This window comes from Oncorhynchus gorbuscha, linkage group LG24, assembly GCF_021184085.1.
Source record: "Oncorhynchus gorbuscha isolate QuinsamMale2020 ecotype Even-year linkage group LG24, OgorEven_v1.0, whole genome shotgun sequence".
NCBI lineage: Eukaryota > Metazoa > Chordata > Actinopteri > Salmoniformes > Salmonidae > Oncorhynchus > Oncorhynchus gorbuscha.
Window position 1 is genome coordinate 13184729 of NC_060196.1, and position 20756 is coordinate 13205484.

Here is a 20756-nt window from a genome sequence, read left to right on the forward strand (position 1 = left end):
ATGAGTCAAACAGTCTGCGTAGAGAGGGCTTGACAGAAATGGTAGCAGAAGGTGAATGTTGAACTTTTGTTGCACACATACCCAGATGATGGCGCGTACTATTTTGCACAATGGCGCTGTCGGTGTGATCACGGAGTTTAAAAAGGTGTTTCATACTTCCAAGTGGATGTGAAACGATCCGTTAGAGATGGTCATTTAAGCCCTCTGAGTATGAAAGCATTGTGAAATCACTCTAACCAGGTGGTTCCTTTCAGTTGGATCCCCATCAGACTCTTCCATAAGGGATAAGAAAGGATGCCTTTGCCATGAAGTCATTTGATTAATGGCATTAAAAAAGGTAGATTAGCCATGAGTTTTATTGGTTTAGTCAGAGTCTAGTGGGGCACTTTATCAGCCGATTGACAATGCACAGTTTTCAATTAAAAAAGGGACTATTTCAGTTTTAAAATTAAGTTATATTTTGTAGCCTTAAGAAAACAGATGCTCTGAATCAGAATGGTGGTTTAAGTTATGGTTTATGATGTACTGAAGTTTATGGCAACATGTTATATTTCTATAAAGATTCACAGCCCCAGTCCTAGGAACACGTCAGTCTACCTTTATCAGAGGGCAATAAAAACACTAAACCTCATATCAAGGGACCTACTGTACACAAAGAGACACTATCAAAACGTAGACAACAAAAATAATGTCCATAATAACTTCCAATTGTACTCCGGGGCAAACAATGGGACTGTAGTTCCTTCCCAAAGTTAAGACATAAAATGCCAGACTCCAACTCGCATAAATATATATATTTTTTTACTTCTCTGGAGTTTTTGTTGGCTTGTTCTTGGGGAAAACTCATAACTTTCAGAAGTCTATTGACATAGCAGCACTATGCGCTACTCCCATACTCCCGTGCCCTTTGAGGATAGAGTAAAATCTAATTTTGACGAAAACGTCTAGGGTAGGCTCATAAATCATATCCAGCTGACACTTGTGGTGCCACCGAGCATGTTATGAGTCTAACTTCGCTCTTTTTATACCACAGATGTTTTGAATGACATAAAAGGTGATTCAATCTGAGCCTGATGTAGAAGTTCTGTATGGATAAATAATGCATGTCCTTTATTTTCCCACATGGAGTTTCTCTCTCATACTTGAATTTCTTCAGTTTTCAGCTTTGCAATTTATTGAATCCTCCCCCAAGAGTTAAAATAAACTAAGCTAACTGCAAAATCTGTGGCTAATGCCGAGAAAAAAGCCTGGAGAGGAGGAACTCCAAATCTCCAAGAAGTACTATACCCTTCTTCCTCTGTTTACAAGCCCTAAAAACATACGTTGAGATTGCCTAGAGCCATTATATTGTATTGAGTCACAGTGATTTATCCGTAGCTTGTAATTTAGGTGTTGGTGGAGACCTCTGGAGAGTTGTGTATATAATTACTGAACAAAGATATAAAACCGCAACATGCAACAATTCCAGACATTTTACTGAGTTACAGTTCACTGAAGGAACTCCGTTAATTGAAAAAGTCATTAGGCGTAATCTACGGATTTCACATGACTGGGCAGGGGTGCAGCCTTGGGTGGGCTTAGGAGGGCATAGGCCCAACTACTTGGGAGCCAATCGGAATGAGTTTTTCCCCACAAAAGGGGTTGGCTCCTCAGTTTCATCAGCTGTCCAGGTGGCTGGTCTCAGACAATCCCACAGGTAAAGAAGCCAAATGTGGAGTTCCTGGCTGGCGTGGTCACACGTGGTCTGTGGTTGTGAGGCTGGTTTGACGTACTGCCAAATTCTTTAAAAACAACTTTAGAGGCAGCTTATGGTATAAAAATTAACATTAAATTATCTGGCAACAGCTTTGGTGGACATTCCTGATGTCAACATAGCAACTGCACGCTCCCTCAAAACGTGAGACATCGGTGGCACTGTGTTGTGTGACAAAACGGCACATTTTAGAGTGGCCTTTTGTCCCCAACACAAGTTGCACCTGTGTATTGATCATGCTGTTTAATTAGCTTCTTGATATGCCACACCTGACAGGTGGATGGATTATCTGGCAAAGGAGAAATGCTCACTAACAAGGATGTAAACAAATTTGTGCACACATTTTTGAGAGAGATGTTTTTGTGCATATGGGACACGTTTCAAACATTTTCCATGTTCTGTTAATATTTTTGTTCAGTATAGTTTCACTGGGTCTCCAGAGACACAGCCCAGAGCTAGCAATGTCTAAGCCACAGAAAGGCCCCCGGTTCGCCCCCACAAGACCCACGAGATTTATTAGTCTGTTGAATTAAAATAGTCTGTTGATGAAAATAGTCATGGCCTCTAAACCTTCAATCTGCATACTGGACCCTATTCCAACTAAACTACTGAAAGAGCTGCTTCCTGTGCTTGGCCCTCCTATGTTGAACATAATAAAACGGCTCCATATCCAACAGATGTGTACCAAACTCATTAAAAAGAGGCAGTATAAAGCCTCTCTTGAAAAAGCCAAACCTTGACCCAGAAAAAAAGATGGGCCTATATCAAAATCTCCCATTCCGCTCAAACATTTTAGAAAAAGCATTTTAGAATGCAGAAAAATCTGTTGCGCAGCAACTCACTGCCTTCCTGAAGACTAACAATGTATACGAAACACTTCACTCTGGTTTTAGACCCCATCATAGCACTGAGACTACACTTGTGAATGGCGTCAGGTCAAGGCTCTTCATCTGTCCTCGTGCTCCTAGACCTAAGTGCTGCTTTTGATACCATTGATCACCACTTTCTTTTGGCGAGACTGGAAACCCAAATTGGTCTACAAGTTCTGGCCTGGTTTAGATCTTATCTGTCGGAAATATATTGGTTCGTCTCTGGATGGTTTGTCCTCTGACAAATCAACTGTAATTTTCGGTGTTCTTCAAGGTTCCGTTTTAGGACCTCTATTGTTTACACATATATAATTATATAACCTCTTGGTGATGTCATACGGAAACATACTGTTAACTTTCACGGCTATGCGGACAATACACAGCTGTACATTTCAATGAAACACAATGCTGCCCCAAAATTGCCCTCCCTGGAAGCCTGTGTTTCAGACATAAGGAAGTAGATGGCGGCAAATGTTTTACTTTTAAAAACTCTGACAAAACAGAGATGCTAGTTTAGGTCCCAAGAAACAAAGATCTTCTGTCGGATCTGACAATTAATCTTGATGGTTGCACAGTCGTCTCAAATAAAACTGCAAAGGACCTTGGCATTACTTTGGACCATGATCTCTTTTGATGAACATGTCCTTGAAACAGTCTTGATAGTTTTTTATGTGAAACTTTCTGTTCAAAGATTATGCAGAAAAACGTATCCATGCTTTTGTAACTTCTAGGTTGGACCACTGCAATGCTCCAATTTCCGGCTACTCGGATAAAGCACTAAATAAACTTCAGTTAGTGCTAAACACGGCTGCTAGAATCTGAACTCGAACCAACAAATTTGATATTACTCCAGTGCTAGCCTCCTGTTAAGGCTAGGGCTAATTTCAAGGTTTTACTGCTAACCTACAAAACATTACATGGGCTTGCTCCTATCTTTCCGATTTGGTCCTGCCGTACATACCTTATTCTACGGTCACAAGACACAGGCCTCCTTATTGTCCATAGAATTTCTAAGCAAACAGCTGGAGGCAGGGCTTTCTCCTATAGAGCTCCATTTTTATGGAATGGTCTGCCTATCCAAATCAAATCACATTTTATTTGTCACATACACATGGTTAGCAGATGTTAATGCGAGTGTAGTGAAATGCTTGTGCTTCTAGTTCCGACCATACAGTAATATCTAACAAGTAATCTAACCCAACAATTTCACAACAACTACCTTATACACACACAAGTGTAAAGGAATGAATAAGAATATGCACATAAAAATATATGAATGAGTGATGGCCGCAGACTCGGTCTTGACCTTTAAGTCTTTATTAAAGACTCATATCTTCAGTGGGTCCTATGATTGAGTGTAGTCTTGCCCAGGGGTGTAAACGGAAAGGCACTGGAGCGGCGAACCGCCCTTGCCGTCTCTACCTGGCCCGGTTCCCCTCTCTCCACTGGGATGCTCTGCCTCTAACCCTATTACGGTGGCTGAGTCACTGGCTTACTGGTGCTCTTCCATGCCATCTCTAGGAGGGGTGCATCACTTGAGTGGGTGGAGTCACTGATCTTCCTTTCCAGGTTGGCACCCCCCTCAGGTTCATGCCGTAGGGGAGATCTTTGTGGGCTATACTCGGCCTGGTCTCACGGTAGTAAGTTGGTGGTTGAAGATATCCCTCAAGTGGTGTGGGGGCTGTGCTTTGGCAAAGTAGGTGGGGTTATAATCTGCCTGGTTGGCCCTGTTCGGGGGTATAGTCAGACGGGGCCATAGTGTCTCCCGACCCATCCTGTCTCAGCCTCCAGTAGTTATGCTGCAAAAGTTTGTCAGGGGGCTAGTGTCAGCCTGTTATATCTGGAGTATTTCTCCGGTCTTCAAATCAAAGTTTATTTGTCACGTGTGCCGAATACAACAGGTGTAGACCTTACAGTGAAATGCTTACTTACAGGCTCTAACCAATAGTGGAAAAAATGGTATTAGGTGAACAATAGGTAAGTAAAGAATGATTATTTTTTAAACAGTAAAAAACAGTCTATGACTGGGGTGGCTGGGGTCTTTGACAATTTGTAGGGCCTTCCTCTGATACCGCCAACCAATAGTGGAAAAAATGGTATTAGGTGAACAATAGGTAAGTAAAGAATGATTATTTTTTAAACAGTAAAAAATAAGTAGCGAGTGTCCTAGACGGGCACTACGGTACTGCTTGCCATGCAGTAGTAAAGAGAACAGTCTATGACTGGGGTGGCTGGGGTCTTTGACAATTTGTAGGGCCTTCCTCTGATACCGCCTGGTGTAGAGGTCCTGGATGGCAGGCAGCTTGGGCCGTACGCACTACCCTCTGTAGTGCCTTGCGGTCGGAGGCTGAGCAATTGCCGTACCAGGCAGTGATGTAACCAGTCAAGATGCTCTCGATGTTGCAGCTGTAGAACCTTTTGAGGATCTCAGGACCCATACCAAATCTTTTTAGTTTCCTGAGGGGGAATAGGCTTTGTCGTGCCCTCTTCACGGCGGTCTTGGTGTGTTTGGACCATTCTAGTCCGTCTTATCCGGTGTCCTGTGGGAATTTAAGTATGCACCCTCTAATTCTCTCTCTCGTGCCTTCTCTTCTCTCAGAGGACCTGAGCCCTAGGACCATGCCTCAGGACTCCTTGCTGTCCTCAGTCCACCTGGTCGTGCTGCTGCTCCAGTTTAAACTGTTCTGCCTGCGGCTATGGAACCCTGACCTGTTTACTGGACGTGCTACCTTGTCCCGCACCTGCGGTCTCTAACTCGGAATGCTCGGCTATGAAAAGCCAACTGACATTTACTCCTGACCTGTTGCACCCTCTACAACCACAGATTATTATTATTTGACCCTGCTAGTCATCTATGAACGTTTGAACATCTTGGCCATGTTCTGTTATAATCTCCACCCGGCACAACCAGAAGAGGACTGGCCACCCCTCAGAGCCTGGTTCCTCTCTAGGTTTCTTCCTAAGTTCCTGCCTTTCTAGGTTCTAGGGAGGTTTTCCCTAGCCACCGTGCTTCTACATCTGCATTGCTTGCTGTTTGGGGTTTTAGGCTGGGTTTCTGTATAGCACTTTGTGACATTGGCTGATGTAAAAACGCCTTATAAATACATTTGATTGATTGATTGATTGAATGACCTCCAGGGATCACCAGTCACTTTCTGTCAATGGATCGAACCACTCCTGACACGCAGGGGTGTTAAAATGCACTCAAGAGATTAGATAGTGACTTGTGTGAAGAGCGCCCTCCCACAGTTCTCCACTTTAGAGAGTCCTTGTCGGCGTGTGCTGATAACTGGGGAGAGAGGTGGTGACTATTAAAGCGTCCTCTTCCATCTGTGGCCATTTGAGGTGTTCTCTCTCCATCTCCCCCGATGACTTGGCACTTTTCCCGACCTGTCGGAGCTAGCGTTATAATAATGATGACCTCAATAAAACTTATTGGCCACAAATTTTTATTTGAGTAGGAGAGAAAGGGAGAGTGATCGCAGATGCTTTACATGGGTCCCTCAAATGCATTTAAGCGAGCAAGTCTATTGGAAACAGACTCAGATTGTGTCCCAAAAATGGGTCCTGGTCAAAAGTACTGCACTAACAGCAAATAGGGTGCTATTTGGGACGCAGGCCTTATATACGTCAAGGAAAATCTGGGCAAAGAGGCTGAGGGGGAAAAGCATTGCCAATGTCTCCAATCTCTGCCTCTCCAAATACAGACTTTTCAAATCAAAGACCTAATCATACTAGAGGCGAGGGTTATGTCTCAAAAGGAGCTGGTTGGTGTATTTTAGTGGAAAGGCCTGATGACATAACGGATGCAAAAGAGACATGCCGTTTGACGTCCGTGACCAAGGTAATACACTGCAGTTGCGCTCAGTGTAATTTTCATATAAAAAGTCTAAAAAACGGAGGCATAATGTTTTCCATTGGAAAAAAGCCAGGTGCAGATGGTGGTTTGGATCTGTGTTCCTTGATACACGCATGTACACACACATTCAAACATACAGCGTTTAAAAAGAGCATGGATTGTGTGTCTGGTTATGTTTTCAGGTTGGTTAGTGTACATGGAAGGTTCCTGTGTGTGTGTGTGTGTGTGTGTGTGTGATATATATCAGTTCAGGTTAGTGAACATGGCCAGACTGTTTGAATTCGTACAGTATGCGTGAGTGTCTGTATGCGTTTGTGTGTACGCAGACACATGAGTGACTCGGACGGCCGCTGTTAGATAGCTGACTATGGTCTCCTCTACAAGGGGGTCATGACCCCACAGTGGCCACACACGCCAGCAAGAGGTCAGCAAGTCCTAAGGGGGTGGGGGAAGGGCTATTTAAAGACGCACACCAAAAACGCAGCCGATAGCCTCTTTTGGGTCGAGTCTATTTTTAGGCACGCATAAGAATGACTTAAAACTGTCTGTGAAAAATGTTTCTTTGGTTCTGGTGCTAATGGAGGTTGACTAAGTGCAATATCCGGAGGTAAATGTGAAATTAGTTCATTTTATTATTACCGGTAATTGAAGCCCCAGAGATAGTTTCAAAGTCCCAGTTAATGTACTGTGGGGTTGAGAATAAACCATAGCCTGGCAATTTGGTGAGGATCTCTACGACAGAGAATGAGAGACGGAGACCAGAAATGTAAAAGCAAAGGAATGTCCGTCAAATCCAAAGTAAATCTCAGTCACGACATGGTGAGTCTGAGACTCAACCTTAAAAATCGGCCGATGCCGACGGGGCACCTCAAACGCTACGGCCAAAAAAGGATAGAATCCACAATTACTCTCCTCCACAATTAACTGAATTGGGGCCAAGTTATTTTAGTGGTGTATTTTTGGTGGGAAATATGTGGGGAACTCGGGCCGGTGGCAAAGGAAAAGAGACGCTTGGGAAATAAAATAAGACCTGGAGAAGGCTGGTGTGCTTTTGGTGGAGACGGTCCATTTTATGGGTTGCTTGGGGTTTTAGCTGCGGGTCATTTTGGTGCGTTTACTTCAAAGCAGTGTTGTCAGAGAAAAATCGTGATTTGCATTCAACCTTGAAATATAAATCAATAATCCCAAAACAATGAACAAAACAAAATACAAAAGCAAAGAGAAGGTAGAAAAGGTCCAATTGTGGTTTCAGATGTGGGTATTTTAGTGCGCCACTTCCAAGCGGTATTGTCGGAGGAAAAGCATGATTCCCATTAAGCTTTGAAATAAAAATCAGATAAACCCAAAACAATAAACAAAACATCATACAAAAAGCTAGATGAAAATGTGGGTCGTAATCCAGGATTAGAACAGTTTATTCTGTTAACTGATCCAAGGTCAGTAAAACCCACTGTTGTCCACACAGTCAACACGTTCTCTAAGAGCAACATCTGATCTAGAAATGGGTCAATTCAAATGTCCCCATCAGCTAGCGCCGGTCATTCAAATGGCTGCAAGTGGATTTCCTTCGTGTAATATATCGGTCAGATACAATGCATTCTGAAAGTATTCAGACACACATTTTGTTACGTTACAGCCTTATTCTAAAATGTATTAAATCTTTTTTTTGACAAAGCAGAAACAGGATTAGACATTTTTGTAAATGTTTTTTTTATTTTTTAAATAGCACTCAAGTAGGTTTTCATCGAGGACCTCTCTGTACTTTGCGCCGTTCATCTTTCCTGTGATCCTGACTAGTCTCCCAGTCTCTGCCGCTGAAAAACATCTCCACAACATGATGCTGCCACCACCATGCTTCACCGTAGGGATGGTGCCAGATTTCCTCCAGACATGACTCATGGCAATCAGGCTAAAGAGTTCAATCTTGGTTTCATCAGACCAGAGAATCTTGTTTCTCATGGTCTGAGCGTCCTTTAGGGTCACCTCCCTGACCAAGGCCCTTCTGGCCCGATTGCTAAGTTTGGCCGGTCAGCCAGCTCTAGGAAGAGTCTTGGATGTTCCAAACTTTTTCCATTTAAGAATGATAGAGGCCACTGTGTTCTCGGTGATCTTCAATGCTGCAGAATGTTTTTGGTACCCTTCCCCCATATCTGTGCCTCGACACAATCCTGTCTCGGAGTACTACGGGCAATTCCTTCAACCTCATGGCTTAGTTTTTGCTCTGACGTGCTGTGTCAACTGTGGGACCTTACATAGACAGGTGTGGGACCTTACATAGACAGGTGTGTGCCTTTCCAAATCATGTCCAATCAATTGGATTTACCACAGGTGGACTCCAATCAAGTTGCAGAAACATCAAGGATGATCAACGGAAACCATTTAGAGTATCATACTTATGTAAATAAGGTATCAGTTTATGAATGCACTGTAAATCAGCACTCTTTTTATTTAGCCTTTAAAAATCAGGAAGTGCCGTTATGATAAGGAATACCGTTTCCCAGAACTCTCAATATTTAGTAGCTTGTATTACTACACTGAACAAAAATAAAATGCAACAATTTCAATGATTTTACTGAGTTAGTTCGTATAAGGAAATCAGTCAATTTAAATAAATGCATTAGGCCCTAATCTATAGAGTTCACCTAATACCTTTTTTGCACTATTGGTTAGAGCCTGTAAGTAAGCATTTCACTGTAAGGTCTACACCTGTTGTATTCAGCGCACGTGACAAAAACTTTGATTTTTTACATATAGTTTATTAGGCTTTTGATTGTGGCCTGTGCAATGTCTCACTCTTCTTCAAAGGCTCTGCAAAGTCGCTGGATATTGTCAGGAACTGGAACACGCTGTCGTACACATCAAACCAGAGCATACCACACATGCTCAACGGGTGCCGTGTCTGGTGAGTAGTCAGGCCAGGGATATTTTCAGCTTCCAGGAATTGTGTCCTTACGACATGGGACCGTTCATTATGACGCTGAAACATAAGGTGATGGCGGCGGATGAACGGCACGACTATGGGTCTCAGCATCTCGTCATGGTGTCTCTGTGCATTCAATTTGGCATCGCTAAAATGCAATTGTGTTCCTTGTCCGTAGCTTATGCCTGCCCATACTATAACCCCACCAGCACCGGGCACTCTGTTACAACTATGTCAGCAAGCCGCACAACTCCATGCATGGCGTCTGCCATCTGCTCGGTACAGTTGAAACCAGGATTCATCTGTGAAGAGCACTCTTCTCCAGCGTGCCAGTGGCCATCAAGCATTTGCCCACTGAAGTCAGTTACGACACCGGACTGTAGTCGGGTCACGACCCTGGTGTGGACGGTGAGCACACAGATGATTTTCCCTGAGATGGTTTCTGACAGTTTGTGCAGAAATCCTTTGGTTGTTAAAACACACAATTTGCAAATCCACAAACCTGTGCACAAAATGTGAGAGAAATAAGCTTTTTGTGCTTGTGGAAAATTTCTGGGATCTTTTATTTCAGCTCATGAAACCAACACTTTACATGTTACGTTTATATTTTTGTTCAGTATACATAGTACATTTATGATAGCTCGGTCAAAGGCCTAGCCAAATAGGCAACTACTATTTATTTACTTACAGTCCTAAAGTAGTATTCACTAAACAGTACGTAGTATGACAATTCAGTCACAGCCCCAGCCAAATAGGGAGCTGGAGTGTAGAAGACCTTTAGCCCACGCCTCTTTACTAAAAGGAGCTATACGCTGCTTTGGGATAGTAAATCTGTCCATGTTCCCTTGAGCAAGACACTTTACCCTTATTGCTCCTGTAAGTCACTCTGGATAAGAGCGTCTGCTAAATGACTAAAATGGAAATATCAAACTACTTAGACCCCATATCACATTTGATCCCCAACAAGCCCTCCACTGGACTTAACAGTTTTAAATCAAATAATATCTCCCCGTTACATGGGATCTGTTTGTTCAACCTCTCTACTCATTAGCGGACCCCCCTCTGTGTGAACGAATGAGCCCGGGGGAGGAGGGGGGGGTGGGACAATACGCTGACAGAGCCCGGTGTTGTTCAGCAGGGTTGCATCACATCATTGCTATGGCGGCTAACCGCCAACGAGCAGTAGCCACTGCCCTGAGAGCGCTAATGTAAGCTAATGTAATTACGCAACACAAGGCCCTGCTCTGTGGCTGGGGGCAAAAGCAATTGGATATGACAACCTGCGGTGTTGCTTCTGTCCAGTGTGGGTCCGGGACTACACTGTGCTACTGGTATTGTTATAGAGCAGCAGTAGAAACTTCTGGAGGCACAGGATGATGATTGGAAGAGTGAGGAGAGAAAGAGTGAGAAAGAAAATGGAAAACAGGGACAGAGGAAGAGGGAGCAAAGTGACAGTTCAAAAAAAACATCCGGCAGAAACAGAGAAAGGGCATTAGCGTTAGCAATAGCGCTAGCTACGATTAGCATGGTAGCGTTATGTAAGATGTACGGCAGAATGGTCCTCTAGCAGTGAACAATACCTCAAGAGTTGCCTCTGCGGTCTCCTCCACCCCACTGGACCATGGCCATAACGATTAACAGTTAGCGCTAACGGGAAGTAATTGCAGTATAGAGATGGACTGCTATCCAAAACCAGATCGAACCGGTTCATCAGAAAAGTAGGGAATTATCATATGAGTAATTTGTATGCATTCAAAATGTGGTTCCCTACCAATGTGTGGAGATGTGGATAGGGATAAACAAGTCAAGGTAGCCTGGAGTGAAAGGACTGCCCATAAATCTTGCTCAATTTGGCACTCTTTCTGTTGTTCTGTCTGCCCGTCTCTGTCATTCTGTCTACCTGTGGTCCTGTCAGTTCCTCGGTCTGTCCCTCCATCTCTGTAGACCTGCAAAGTCTGCAGTCTGGCAGGACTCCCTCCGTGCGTGTGCGTGTGTGTGTGTGGACACGCTGGAGGAGCCTCGTCAGCGGTGGTATTTCAGCTCACATCTTTATTCTACTGAGGGACTGTCTGTCCACAGGCCATCATGTCCATATTGCATACCCTGATGAATAGACCTGGCAGACGTTGGCAGTATGTGACCTCACAAACAAAACAGAAAAGAGTGGAGTCAGTGGACTGATAGTGGTCAACATTGGGGTTCCGTCATACTGACTAAGCGATCATATTGCATCTGTCAGGTGCCATGCTCAGTCCTATGGAGTCTCGTGGAATCGTCTAATTGAATGCTGCAGAAATTGCAAAACAGTTCATTTCAGACAAAATAGTCAACAATCTCTGTCAACTATATTCAAAACCATACTTCTCATTGTCAACCCATCTTGGAATGTGACAGGGCCTTCGATCTCTCTGTGTGACACACTGCATGGGCTGACTGTCAAAGCAAGCAGTTTTGTTATCTGCCCTGCCAGATAGTCTCTTTATGGAGACTTTCTCAGTAAAACAGCAGGCATTCCTGACAGGCCAAGGTTGGTAAGTCAAATGAAAAGTCACTGCTAAGCATCTGAGAAGGGTCCTAAAACGTCCCACTGCTGAGAAGGGTTATAGGTTCTGAAGTCCTAGAAGGGCATAGGGCGCAGAACTTTTCAACTCCATGCTTGGAGGGCTGAGCCCCAGACACTGCCGGTGTTCCTCATCTACGCTTTAAATCGCCACACAAATCAATCCGTTGGCGAGCAACTAGGTAGAAAAGGAAACGGTAGCTCTGCAGGCCTGCGATTAAAAAGCCTTGGTGAGGGCTTCTATACCATCTTTCCATCTCTGTGAAGCCGACCCGACATATATTTTAATAGGCCTGACATTTCCTATTCGCGGCTAGGCGGTGTGGAGGAGACAGACGTTATTGGGGAGTTGGGAGCGAGAGCACTGTCTGTTAACTGTGTGTTTAGCCTAGGAAAGAAGACCTTTCGTGATGTGCGAAGAGCTAAATAGCCCCACAGGGGACCTGCAGAGTCTTTGGACAGCAGGCTAGAGAGCCTCGTTATTCTAAAACACTCCTATGCTAATGCTAACACTAACGACTTTGAAGTTGGAGGGAATGTGGTAGTAAGAGTGAAGCAGCTAGCCTAGCACTGAAGGAAAGAAGGATAGAGAGGATCATTATTCAGGCAGGCTCAATGCTAATGCTACATCACTAATGATAATAGCTAACTGCTAAATGTTTTGAAGGCGAAGGTGGAATGTGGAATGAGGGGTGAAGCAGCTGGCACAAAGAGAATTGCCCTTCCAGTGCAGAGAATTGAGACACGTAAGAATTCAAACTTTCTGGCTCAATGCTAATGCTAATGGTTTTGAAGGTGAATGTGGCTATCTGCGGGAATGAACCAGTAGGGGTAATGTCATGCTAAGACAATTGCTCTTCAACTGCAAAGGGGGACAGCATTCCCTGCGTCCTTGCAAAAGACAATTTAGCGGTATGGCTAATGAATTACCCCACTCAATGAATACATGGTGGATATAACATTGTTATTCATATAACCTACAATCAGGCTACTAGAAAAGCATGATTAAAAAGAGAAGTAGACGTCAACACAACAAGATTGACTATCAGCTGTAGCTTATACAGTATTACCTCCCCATAGATGGACTGAATTCCCCAGGTGCCAGCGTGAACTGTGTGGAGTAGGATAAGGTGGTCTTTAAACGAGGGGCGAGTGGGTTATACTTACGTCCCTTAGACAGGCCCTTTGCCCTCCAGAGGGCTCTGGAGCAGAGAGAGAGGTCTATTTACATTTTAGGCATTTAGCAGACGCTCCTTTCCAGAGCGACTTACAGGAGCAATTAGGGTTTAGCGCCTTGCTCTATCAGGAGGGGACTTTATAAGATCCATGTCGGAGAGGGTAACACTAACCTCTGCGAGTTAAGATACTCCCGGGCCAGGATGCTTTACTGTCGGATAGGCACTCTGTAATGATGCCGCATTTAACTTTTTGAGTTTCGAGTCGTTGTCCTTAGACACTGATCTAAGCTCAGCGTATCACCCCCAACCTTCGGAGGTGAGGGTGGAGTAGGGGATAGGGGGGGGGGTAATGCAAAATTGTCTTCTGATCAGCTTCAAGGGGCAACTTCATAACACTCCGAAAGTTCCCCGCGAGATCGTAGGGCAAGTGGCTCAGAAAAGGTCACCGGTGCAAACCACGTTTATAGACTCAAGAGGTTAAAGTATCTGGGAAAGGGGACAAAGTCAACGGCTTGACATGTAAAGAATGTCAAAGACAAAACTCTTGGTGTGTGGAGTTGGACTGGAGAGCCCTCGTTTTGGTACCAGTCTCAATCTTGTGGGGTAGGACTGTGTACCAGAAAAATACTTTAAGTACCCTCCTGGTGTTTTGGGCTCTTGTTACAGACAATTATACTTCTATTTTCATCGCTGTCATCAAATAGCAACAGGCCTCAAGAGTCTCGCTGTGACACAACCCTGACACACTACTCGCCCAGCTAACGGTAAGCAATAGCAGACATTACATAGCACTGAAAATGAGTGTGTGTGTGTGTGTGTGTGTGTGTGTGTGTGTGTGTGTGTGTGTGTGTGTGTGTGTGTGTGTGTGTGTGTGTGTGTGTGTGTGTGTGTGTGTGTGTGTGTGTGTGTGTGTGTGTGTGTGTGTGTGTGTGTGTGTGTGTGTGTGTGTGTGTGTGTGTGTGTGAGCAAGCAACTGTTTGTCTGCGTGTGTTTGTCGTTATGCACGCGTCTTGGTGTAGCTGTTCATACGTGTTTGCAGAGTTTCACTTTCTTACACGGCATTGTAACTCAAGAAGCTTGTTTTTCACTGCTTGGTGCAAAGCAATCTTTGTCTTTGTGTACGACAGGGCCTTTTAACAAATGACCCTAAACGGCATGGTATGAGGAAGATAAAAATAAATAAAAAACAAGAGTTGCCAAACCAGACACATTTATCTTCAACATTTTTCAACCTAACCCGAAATCTGCTAATACTTCAGCTGAGACCTCTTGCCTATCAAGCCCTCATCTTCCTGAACTGAAATCCTTTTCCTGTAAATAAAACTGAACCACATTCCATCCATTAACGCCCTATCGATTGATCACTGTGGACACTGTGCGTACACAACCCTGTGGAGGTGAAATCGTCACCCGAAAGTGTGGTGGTGGTGGGGGGGGTAAAAATGTCCTTGTCCCATTCGCCAATGGGCACGCAACAAAGCGTCCCTGTGTGTGTGTGTGAGGTCAGGGGGAACAAGGGCCAGGGAGCCGCGCTCTCTCTCCCTCTCTCTCTGCGTGTGAGAGTGTGGACTCAAGGGGTGGGTGGGGTCAAGGTGGCATTCCACAACACCTCAGAGACTGGCCTAATGGACAGATAATTGTGGAGGGGAAAAAGAGCAGGATGAAAAAGTGAAATGGGTAGAATGAAGTAGGAGGGAGAGAGAGGGAGAGAAAATGCAGGGGGGGGGGTTTGGGGAATTAGTTAGTTTCGGTTGTCTTTCAATATGGGTTCAAATTAGAGTTATGGAGACCTTCCGGACACTGCACAAAATTCAATCCATTTCACTCTCTCTCTCTGCCTCCATCTTCCCTCCATTCTCCCGCTCTTTCATTATTTTAGCCATGTTGTATTTGCAATATGATGACACATCAGGGTTCAAGACAGACAAGTGGCACGGGACCAGCGAGGCTGTGTAAACATGATGAGCATTGACAAGACTGCAGAGGCGAAAGCCCTAAAGGCCATACACCATTTTGACAGGCAGCCGACATGTTAGAGGTGAAAATGCAAGCAAAGTATTGTTTTTTTGTGGCTGTATTGTAGACTATTTGAAGAGCCTGGATTGGGTTAGATGTTCCTATGTTCCAAATGAAAGTAGAATACGGTTTTTTGTCTGGCTTTTTCCTGAGGTTAGAGGTTCGGGAAGAAAAACCCTGCTTTTAATTGAAACCATTTTTGTCCTGTCCGCTGTTGAGTTTGGCTATGGTGTAGTGCTGGGATGTAGTGGTACTGTTCTGTTCCAACAGACAAAGAGTATCCGATCTAATCATATTACAAAAACATTTTTAAAGTGCAGATTCTCAATCAAAAACAAATGACTAAAATCAAATCCCCAAGCTGACTAGGTACAAATCTGTCGTTCTGCCCCTGAATAGGCAGTTAACCCACTGTTCCTAGACCGTCATTGTAAATAAGAATTTGTTCTAACTGACTTGCCTAGTTAAATAAAGGTAAAATAAAATAAATAAAAATAAAAATACTATAATGCAAAAAGCAAAAAGACTTAAAAAATTGTAAAAAATAAATACTTGTTTATTATTCATAATTTTGGAGTGCCTGGTAAAATAACAGATAAATAAAAAAAAAAATAAAAATTACTGCTGGACTATTCCATTCACTTTGCCCTCATTGTTGATCTTATGAAAACTTATGAATTGTTATCAAAATCATACATCCAGTCCACTGATACGCAAGTGCTCGACTCCCAATGGTTTGTGAGGCATGTCCGTTCAAACGGAGCCTACTCTGACTGACATTACACCTGCAAACACAGCAAAAACTCATTACCTTTCAGGTACAGACAGCTTGTGCAAGAGTGGCAAAAAGAAACATCTTACCGTCCTAAAAATCAAAAGCTGGGAGACTTTTTCGGCAGAGACGGGCATCAGTGATCTCAATTCTTCACTCGTTCTGGAGAATTCCGCACTCCTCCTCAGGCTTTAAATCCAGAGCCTAGTCCGTCCGTTCCTGGGAAGCACCCAGATGCAACAGAGAGAAGAGGAAAACAGAGTTAGAGAGAGAGCGAGAGAGTTCCCTGTTTAGGTGAAGCAGTGATGAGAGAGGGCTATTTGGAGACACAGACATGCTGCAACTACAGGACTGGAAAGTTACCCCTAGAGTAGGTGGGTCAGAGTGTGTGGGAATGTGTATGGGGGGGGGGTGGATAAAGTGACAGGATCTGCTTCTGCCTACATACATACAATACACGTAGCCATAACGCAGTTACAAACCCACAAGCTCACACACACACACACACACACCTCCCCATCCCAGGCATGAGCTATGTCAGCAGGGCAGTAGCTCAGTAGCAGACAGGCATTCCTCTGTCAGGATAAGCAGCAGAGTCTAAATAAATGATGGATAGACTAGAAGGGGGACGGAATGGGCAGACTGCGCGGAGTGAGGTGTCAAATAGGTAACGCACACCCATCGCTCCCCAGCGTCGCTATTTGAACGATTATGTGTGCCATTAACTTATTGGGCGCCATGTAAAGTGGAGTTCCCACACAGAAATGATGTTGAGCAACAAGCCACATTTGATATAGCCCATGCAGGACACAAGCTTTTGCTCTCTGCTGTTGACGGTTTGATCATCTGTCAGAAAAGTTGGTCCGGTTCAGTGTGATGATCCGCGAGCACATAAACATTAAGCACACACACACACACACACACACACACACACACACACACACACACACACACACACACACACACACACACACACACACAGTCCCCTCCACCCTATCCCGACCAGCTATTCGCAGGCAAGTGATGTAACTAGAGCTATATTCACCTTGCATTTAGAGGCTGGTCATCCCATAACGTAACACAGCTACTGGACAACTTCCACCTCTCTAAACGCAGCAGTAAACCAAACAGACACAAATAGATGCAGCAAGGGACATACACAACATAACATAAGCTTCATCCGCCTGGTCCCTGAGATGTTCATTAAGTTCCTTCAATGATCCCCTTTGGATGAGTCAAATTAAACTCACTGGTGGTCACTGATGAGGTAGCCAAGACTGATAAATTATTCAACATATTTAACAAAAGGAGTTAGTTATCGTGGACAATCCTCAATTCATTATCGCAATTTCTCCGGTGAACTTCACCGGCTCACACTCCAGTGCTATTCATGGGCTTCGCCCCAATATACTGTGATACATCATTACTTACTCATACTTACTCATACTTCATTTGCTACTTTCCAATCAAAACAGATGGATGACAAGACTGGATAGGTTTTCAATAACATGTTTTCATCAAGATGAGTAATTTAAAAATCAGTGGCCATGAAGGAAATGAGATGAGGAAGCTTTCAAGGAAATAGTGGAATAAAGAGAGAGATTGATGTTTTACTTGTTACCATTTTGAGGCAGAGGCTTCCATAACAAACATGCCTACAGAAACTGCTGTGCCAACCACTCCCCTTTTCTTGTGGATTTTGGGTGACTCCTACAATTGCCAACCGCACGAGCTACTTTGGCCATTTGGGGTGTAGCTTTGTGTGTTGTGAGGTCTGCGATGCATTTATGCCGTTTGCAGAAAGGCACAATGACGTACAGCACAGTGTCTATTATGAACGTGCTAAGGGAAACGGAGAGTTTCATGTTGTTGGAGAGACGAGGACAATGCTTTCCCCATCTGTGATGGGAGAGGAAAAACAAAGTTGTGTTCCATCCACTGCTAGAACTTCCTCTTGCGTTAAAATGGCTCCAATGGTCTGCAAAGACTACTTCCGAACTTCACTTAACATCATGTATTATTGAGCTAGAAATATGGATGCCTTGCATGCGAATGTACTGTACGATACAATAGAGGACTTTCATTTCACACAAAGTATATTTGTCTAATTGTAAAGTTAAGGTCATGCAACCTGAATTGCAAGTCTTTATCATCCACATGCTTCGGGACACAGAAATCCCTGTTAATCGAATAGGTGTTGAAATGATTCTGATGCTAACTAACTAATGTGATGCTAACTAACACCACATAGCGCGAAATCGCAAGACTTACGGGAACATTTGTGAAGCCAACCAAGCAGACCAGGGTTTGTGAAGTCAATGTGAGAAGTGAACAATTCTTAAGTTGTTCATTTTCTCGAAATCTAAAAAGGCACAACCTAGATTGGCGCCAATGTCTTAACTTCTTATGGCTGCAGGGGCAGTATTGAGTAGCTTGGATGAAAGGTGCCCAGAGGTGCACAGAGTCAACGGCCTGCTCCTCAGTCCCAGTTGCTAATATATGCATATTATTATTAGTATTGGATAGAAAACATTCTGAAGTTTCTAAAACGGTTTGAATTATGTCTGTATAACAGAAATCATATGGCAGGCAAAAACCTGAGAAGAAATCCAAACAGGAAGTAAGAAATCTGAGGTTAGTCGATTTTCAACCCAGCTGCTATTAAATTCACAGTGGGATATGGATGAAGTTGCACTTCCTAGGGCTTCCACTAGATGTCAACTGTCTTTAGAAACTTGAATGAGGCTTCTACTGTGTTGTGGGGCTGAATGGGAGCTGAATGAGCCAGGTGTCTGGCAGAGAGCCAAGGGCTGGTCAAGCGCATTTCACATGATAGCGAAGACAGAATTTTTTTTTTTTTATTTTCTGAGTGCCGTCTCAGATTATTGCATGGTTTGCTTTTTCCATAAAGTTTTTAAAAAATCTGACACAGCGGTTGCATTAAGGAGAGGTATATCTATAATTCCATGTGTATAACTTGTATTTTCATCTACATTTATGATGCAAAATCACTGGATGTTTTTGGAACTAGTGAACATAACGCGCCAATGTAAACTCAGATTTTTTTATATAAATATGAACTTTATCAAACAAAACATGCATGTATTGTGTAACATGAAGTCCTATGAGTGTCATCTGATGAAGATCATCAATGGTTAGTGATTAATTTGATCTCTATTTGTGCTTTTTGTGACTCCTCTCTTTGGCTGGAAAATGGCTGGGTTTTTCTGTGAGTTTGTGGTCACCTAACATAACTGTTTGTGGTGCTTTCGCTGTAAACGCCTATTTGAAATTGGACACAACAAGATTACCTTTAAAAACGGTATAAAATACATGCATGTTTGAGGAATTTTAATTATGAGTTTTCTGTTGTTTTAAATTTGGCACCCTGCACTTTCACTGGCTGTTGTCATATCATCCCGTTAACGGGATTGCAGCCCTAAGAAGTCGTACATGTTATTACTCAAACTTCGTGAAGTGGCAAACTGGCACGTTTTTATTCTCGTGAAGTTCGGCGCGAGACGACCGTTAGACCCAATGACGTGTTTCTGCACATGAGCTTAGCTAGCCAATGTCACACTGAGAAGCAATTACAGCCTGTCTTCATACTGCGCAGTCTTTGCTCATACTTTCAACTAGTTAGCTTGATGCTAACGGATACTAACAACAAGCTAACTCCTAGCAATAGAGCTAGCAACAAGTCAACCGCGAACTGTGCTAACAACAACAACCTGGTGCTAACTGATGCTAACAACAAACTAAGTCCTAGCAATAGTGCTACCGACAGTTGAGCCGCTACCGCTAGCTAGCTCAGTGCTAACAAGCAGGACCAGAGAAACTCTCAACCACCTGCATGTCCAGCAACTATGCAGTGTGACAAAAAGGTAAATTGAGCATCAATTCAGCCAGCTGCCCGTCCTGGATCAACACAGTCCGAGTCCCTGTCACCCTGCCAATGATTAAGTGGTAACGCTCAAATCCCCTCTAAAAAAGTTCCCGACGGCCACTATGGAAATAAGCAGCGCTGACGACATGATAACATGTCTCCTGCCACTGAAGTAGTCCCATTCTAAGCCTGGCACCTTGAGGACCCCAGTGATTGGGGTGTCAGCTGTCATGATTAAGCGACAACTGGCAGCGCTAGCTGCAGTATCTCGACGAGCAGAGAATTGACATGTGCTAATGATGTAACCTATTCAGACAGATCATGGACCTAAAAGGAACGGTCTGTCATTCTGTTATTCTGAGGGCCAGAAAGAGAGCAATTTTCAGCCTGTTCCATTTCAGTTCTAGTTATGAAGAAAGATCAAATGGGACGTTTTCATCCAACCCTGGTACTGACCAGTCTTACGGCATTTTAACACAAATTGGGCATTGTTTCTGATTGCTGTTCAGGTAGAGACTTCAGTAATACATGATTGTTAAAGGGAGAAACTAATGAACCAAATATGTTGCACGACCAGCTCTGGAATTATTACATTAAAGTACCAGAGACGAAAAGCTGGCGCACACACAAACCTATGAGCCAATCAGGACTAGACGGGGCACGTCAACATTGTCTCACCGGCCTGATTTCAACACCCAATCCATTATCAGCACCAATATGGGTCCAGCCATTCCCAGCTAAGTAAGTGACAGGTTATAAAAAGCAGAGAGGAGCAGGATAAACACAAATTACAGTGGCACAATGTCTGCATCCCAAATGACACTTTTCCCTATAGAGTGTACTACTTTTGAACAGGGACCCTTTAGGGCTCTGGTCAAAGTAATGCACCATCCCTGGAATAGAGCGCCATTTGGGGCACATATGAACTCAGTTTAGGGGTGGA

The 20756-nt window shown here is 43.8% G+C and overlaps 1 pseudogene across 1 annotated transcript in view; it reads right to left on the minus strand.

The window, feature by feature from the left end:
• The window catches only part of LOC124013302, a 107570-nt pseudogene that overhangs the window by 73098 nt on the left and 13716 nt on the right, over positions 1-20756 (minus strand). The window contains exon 2 of the transcript XR_006834846.1: positions 16017-16146. The product of XR_006834846.1 is annotated as a sorbin and SH3 domain-containing protein 2-like (transcript). The remainder of the gene's footprint in view (positions 1-16016; positions 16147-20756) is intronic.